General features: G+C 45.0%; 1 long non-coding RNA gene across 1 annotated transcript; it reads left to right on the top strand.

Moving 5' to 3' along the window:
* The first annotated feature begins 2,216 nt into the window (after window positions 1-2,216).
* On the top strand, window positions 2,217-6,575 carry LOC140384870 (uncharacterized). The gene is made up of 3 exons (XR_011933182.1): window positions 2,217-2,249; window positions 5,366-5,392; window positions 6,545-6,575. It is a non-coding gene; the product is annotated as an uncharacterized lncRNA (long non-coding RNA).

The following is a 6,575-nucleotide window of genomic DNA, read 5'->3' as shown; positions in this document are numbered from 1 at the left end:
AATTCCGCAAAGCAGTTTCTCAAAAACTCCTGCTGCTCACGAGACCACTGGGTCCACACTGCCTGGTCCCTGCCTGCCGCCATCTTGCTTTTTCGCACCCGTTCTCCTCTCTTCTCTAGTGCCACTTTTTTCATTGCTCCGCTCCTGGTCCACTCCATACAGTGCTGGAGGAACCTCACTGCTTCCTCCCCACATCGGGAATTGTCGTCCAAATGACCCTGGAACTCCTTAAAAGGGACCAAAAGTCCGTTCTCAGCGGGAGCTGCCGACCGTGCGACCTACCCAGGCATAGCCGCAAGCGAAAGCCACTCCTATCCATGTCTGACCTCGTCTCCCTCAAGAGCCACGAGGCCGGTTTCACAATTTTTAAAAAGCACAAGTGAACCACGCCTTCGGGATCTTGGCCCATCGTAGGCGCAGAATCGTTGAGGCCCCGGACAATACCGGGTCGGGCCCACTAATGATATGCAAGTGGTACCTACTGTACGTGCATGGTGAAACGCATCAACCCTGTTTCTATGGTGACAGAGAATTGCGATTGGCGCCTAATGGGCTCCTGCAGCAACTTTGACGTCGGAAGATATTCACCGCCCAATCGCATTTTCCGATTTTGGCGTCGGATAACGGAGAATCCCGTCCCATGGAACATTCTTTGATAACAAGATAATTTTGTATTCTAGATGACGCCCCAGCACCGATCCTCCAGCCGGAGAGGGGCTTGCAGCCGCGCCATGTAAAACGCCTAGCCTCCACGGCAAAAGCGGGCAGTGAATTGCCGGGTCCGTGGCCGCGTATGAGCACGGCGACGACCTGCAGCGGTCGCACCGTACAACATTGCTCCGGCCGTGCGTGCATCGACCTGCCAGATAGTGCCACACAGGACATCTCCTACACTCCGGGCCACCCCCCACCAGTCCTCCCAGTCCTCGCCTCAGCCCCCCCGGCCAACAGCACGGCCCCCGCCCGACTGTGGTGGTGCGGGACACAGACCGCAGCCGCCACGTCAGGTTCCCCATCGCTCAGACCATGGGTCAAATGCACGTTTGGGAACTTGTCCCATCGGGGGACTTATTTGTCCAAGATTTTAATACACTCGCACCTCAAATCTTTCTTTTCATGTGTTAAGCACTCCAACTTAAATAACCATCCGGTTATGTTAGAGGTAGAAAACAAAAAGGACATGATCATGATATTGGGGCGTTAAGTCTGCAGACCTCTAATTCGTGAGAGTGAATGATTGAGAGTTCTTCGAGAACCAGAGAAGACTTGTTTGTTCATTTTCTTTTTTAATTCCAGGAGGAATAAGCAGCCAGCCTTATTTTCCAAGACCATCTTCAACAACAGGTAAAGTAGACAAGGTTTATAATCTTGCTCGTGTTTTTAGTTATATTGGCTTCGATTCCAACAGGATTGAGGGGGGTCATAAATAGTAATTGGGTGGGCGGGGAAACAGGATGTTATTGTGGTAACAATTTTTATTCGTGTCACAAGTTGGCTTAACACTGAAATGAAGTACTGTGAAAATCCCCTAGTCTCCACACTCCAGCGCCAGTTCGGGTAGTCTGGCCAAGTCATGACCTCATGCAAACAACCTAGATTTTACCGAGGATGCACCTAACTGCAAAGTCAAGGTTTTGGAATCTGGGCCTGAAAGCCAGTCCTAAACACTAAACATCTTTATTGTGATTGACCAACTCCCCTGGGCTATATTCCAGCTTCCAACCAACGAGATTAAATGAGAACATGGAAGAGTCTAAAATTTGTGGTTATAAAATCTCATCTGTTGACTTGACAAGGGAGATTTTTAACTGAAAATGTTATATTTTCTCAACTTACATCTTGAGTTACTTGCCTTTCAGCAACAACAATCCCATCAACTTTGACAACAGGTATGATATTGACAATATGCATTCAGCAATGTCTTCAGAATGAAGATGGTTTAAAAAGCCTCATATATTGGCCTGGAGTTTTAGATTGAAACACCAATGGGAATGTATTAATTTAAAACGTTACGATCATTGTCAGCCGGAGACACAGGGCTGAATCTTTTCATCGCCACCTGACAACATGCGAATTTCATTAAAAGTTGATGGAATCATCATTTAGCATTCCCATTCTTAGCATTTCATCTCCAGTGATACTTGAGACATAAATTCATCGTTGTAATGTTGAACATTTGTCATTCAGTTGATCAATTTGTTTCAAATTATGTCTTTCAGGTGAAAGTCCAGTTGGAGGCACTTTGCCAAGTAAGGAATATTTTAATTTTACTTTATTCAAATGAGGCAAATTAGTAAAATCTTATCAGATTATGTTGCACAGAGGAAGATTTTTTTCCCAGCTCAACCTCAACACTGTAACTAAAGAAGACTGTAGACAGATCAATATTAATATGTTAGGTTCATATTCAGCAGCAGACAGGATTCCCAGGATGAAGAAAATATTTTTGTGTGCTTTGCAAATCCAACATGCAGAATTTCCTGGATTTAGTGCACAAATGGTCACTGAACTGTTTGCAACAACAAATAGGCTAAACAGGCTCCAATTCTTCTTCAGTATTAGTTGCCTGAATAACACCGTACCCCAGTTTATCCACTTATCTGGTAGCTGCAACTGACAGTCCCTGAGAAGGGACATCAACATGCATCATACAAAAATGGGTGTTGGCTCGCAAGTGCAGATAACAATAAAAGTGAATGCATTCATTAATCTGACACTCTGCTCAGCCACTATCAATCACTTTCCGATTCACAGACTAATGCCCCCTTTCCTTGGTTTTCCAAATACACAATAAATGGAAAAGAGAGAGCCCTTACGGTAAAACCAACACCCTCCCCTATTCCCACAGCATCATTCTTCACTTTAACTCCCGATTCCTTGATCACAGAAACCATCAGAATATGAGTGACAACTTTGATGAGCAGAAATGGATCAAAAAAATGAACTCTTTCCATCAGAAGCTACCAATTGAAAATCCTGCTCCCATCAGTATAACATTAGCTCAGAAGCTGCCACTTCTCACTGCATTACATGCTGTTAATAAATAAAAATAATAATCTTTGTTGTCACAAGTAGGCTCCCATTAACACTGCAATGAAGTTACTGTGAAAAGCCCCTGGTCGCCACATTCCGGCACCTGCTCGGGTACACAGAGGGAGAATTCAGAATGTCCAAATTACTTCACAGTACGGGCAAAATTCTCCTACCCGCCCCGCCACATTTCTGCGCCGACCGGCCGGCGGGAGTCTCCGTAACACCGGCCGGTCAATGGGGTTTCCCATTGTGGGGCAGCCCCACGCCATCGGGAAACCCCCGGGCGCCGGCAGAACAGAGACTCCCGCCGGCGGAGAATGACGCCCCAGGTCTTTCGGGACGTGTTGGAGGAAACCAGAGCACCTGGAGGAAACCCACGCAGACACAGGGAGAACGTGCAGACTCCGCATAGACAGTGACCCAAGCCGGGAATCAAACCTAGGTCCCTGGTGCTGTCAAGCAACAGGACTAGCCACTGTGCTATCACGCTGCTTATATTCTCCAGCTGCTATATCTTTATACACATACAGATGGGTCATTTGCAATATTACCTAAAAATTCAATAACTTATGAAATGATTACGAATTGAGGTATAACTGGAGGTTAATCAAGAACAAAATTAATTCAGTTAAAATGAAAGGATTGATTTTCAATAATTTGTTCATTGATATTTTCCATTGATAAAAATGGATCATTTTGATGCTTCCCACTCTGACATCATGAACTGTATCCCGTTCAGCTTTGGGAACAACTGCAGCTTCAACAACAGATATGGAATTTTTAAAAACATGTAAATAGTGTTTCTCAGTCTTAAAAAGTACACAAATTAAGATTGATCATCATCATTAAAATATTACTTTGCAGCCTAAGCAATATTTCTAAACCACAGAGGTGGTTTACCTATCCAACTAGGGTAAATTAGAAGATTGGTCAGTTAATATCCAGGTAATTATTGATTCGGAACTCTACTTCTTCCTCCATCAATGATTTAAACCCTGCAGCCTCTCTGAAAGCAAATGGGACACCCACCTGAGTTCGATTATCTATTTCCAGACTTCTGGGTTGAGAGACAGTGCAGGATTCTCCATTTGGGAGACTAAGTGTTGCTCCCTGGACCGATTTGCATAGGTGGAATAATCTGCATGGGACTCATCCAGTCCGGGATGATTATTTCCACATGATCTTTGGAAATTGTGCTCCCCTGCTGAGGGCAGGTAAAGTTACCCAGTATGAGGATAAAAGTTTGGCCACTGCAGAGCCAATTAGAATGGAAACATGACCCGGTGAGATGTTCCGTGTCTCGCGCAGATACTGTTGTTTTACTGAAGGAAAATACTTTTATGAAATTCGTCGGACTAACTTCGCATTATGGTAGCTGGCTCACATTTCCTTTGGGGCTTTATTCGGGAAGCGAGCCAGGAGATGCGAGTTCAGCACTCTACCCATGAGAATTTGGAGAAAATCCCATTCCCCTGACAACCGATTAGTTGGGTCTGAAATTGGTGCTGGAGATTCGGACTAGCTGGAGCTGCCTATATGCTCTCCATTCCCCAAACATCCTGATTTTAGCCAAGGAGATAGGTTCACGGACACCTGACCCGTGATCTTATAATCAGAGCTCGATTGCATGCTGGACGAGGTGGAGGAGAGGAGGGAGACCCTCTTCCCCAGGGTGGGCCAGAGACTGAATCCCACCAGTATTAACAAAGTCGGGGAAGGTTGCGGAGGCAGTGAGTGTTGCCTGCCTCACCAGCAGTACTGGGACGGGGGCAGGAAAAAGATAAATGACCTCCTCAGTGCAGCTTGCGTGAGTCACTCCCTCTGTGCCAGTGGCATCACTCCTGTCCCTCACACGTCACATCACCCCCATTCACCTAGAGCACAACCAAAACCCACATCCCTGCATCTCACTTCCATCTCACCTTCCACCATAATCTAATACCTTCATTGTAATCTTTGGCCAGGTGCCTTGCTCCACTGCTGTCCACGTGGCTTTCCTCCTGGTGCTCCGCTTTCCTCCCACAGTCCAATCATATGTTGGGTGGCTGAATTGGCCCTGCTAAATTACCCCATAGTGGCCAGGAATGTGCAGGTTAGGTTTTGTGGATCGGGTGGTGTTGACCGTGAGGTGGACATGGATCAAGTGTTCATTCAGAGGGTTGGTGCAGACTTGATGGGTCAAATGGCCTCCTTCTGCACTGTATGATTCTGATTCAGGGTAGAGTCTTTGTGAGCAGGTTCCTTGGTTTACCTCATATCAGCATTTCTCACTGAATATGACGTAGTTGCGCAATATTCCCCTCGCTCAAACTTCCAAATCTTTACTTTGCAGCAACAACAACAATGGCACCAACAACAGGTATCAAATTGCGAATATAAATTGAATGATTTCCCATTCACGTCACAACAAATTAATTGTAATGAGAATGACAGTGGATTTCAGAACTCGATAATTGGCGTTCACTGTTAAAGATCACAGGATTATTTAGTATTTCTAATAAGTATATCTTCATCAGTTAGTAAATTAATAACTTTATTAATCAAAAAAGGATGTGCGTTAATATTATTCAAAAGACTTTATTGTTGGTGATGACAGTTTTGGTCATCGGCTTGAGAAGGGGTGAGTGCCCTGCATCGTCTCTGTTCCAGAAGGCCGTGCTTATTAAATGCCAACCTCTGCAATGATGGTTCATAATTGGGGTCCAAATTCCATCCATGACGAGCAGTCAGCCAATATTAGGCCCTCAAGGATAAGGGTGTGTATCTCAAAGGGAACCCGCCTTCCCAATCCTGATTCCAGTGATCAGACACCGTATGATTTTCAATAAGAGCACCCCCACAAATCCAAAGTGGAATTGCCCACTTAAGTGCCTCAGTTGCTGGTGGGCTCGGGAGGACATTCAGGAGCCGATGCACCATGGACTTCACCGGACAGAGGCAGGAAGGCAGTGAGCTCGCAACTCACTTCTGGCTGCTTGATGAAATGCCTCACTGCCACCAAAGTCAGCACGGGGGAGGGCATTATATTCCACCCAATGTCGACATAGTTGCAATTTTCAACAGCAGTATTTCATGAACGGAAATATTTGAACCAATATTTCTGAATTAACCTTTGATTTTGTACAGCAAATTTCCCATTGAGTAAGTGTGAAATTGTACTAAAGTCAAAACTTATTGGCACAAATTGTCCCATTGGATTCTGCTCTCCTTTTTCTGTCTAAATCCATCCTCATTAGTCTGATATTAATTCAGGTTCCAGTACCTTCCACTGGTTCAAAGGTTTATTCACTTTGCTGTGTAAAGATACAATGGTTCCTCTCTCAGCCATCGCCTATAACATGCTGTCACCTTTGCTGCACATGCACGGTCGATCTTCCTTTTTCGAACATATTCAGCACCCCCTCATTAACTCGATGTTCGCCACTCACTTGACAACTGTGATTCTGAATTAAGAAGGGATGGAATTATTTTCCATTCTGTATGTTCACATCATTAACTGTGTTCTTTACAGCATCAACGTCAACGTCAACTTCAACAACAAG

The sequence above is a fragment of the Scyliorhinus torazame genome, chromosome 10 (assembly GCF_047496885.1).
Source record: "Scyliorhinus torazame isolate Kashiwa2021f chromosome 10, sScyTor2.1, whole genome shotgun sequence".
In the NCBI taxonomy this organism is placed as follows: domain Eukaryota; kingdom Metazoa; phylum Chordata; class Chondrichthyes; order Carcharhiniformes; family Scyliorhinidae; genus Scyliorhinus; species Scyliorhinus torazame.
This window is presented reverse-complemented; position numbering and strand designations above follow the sequence as displayed.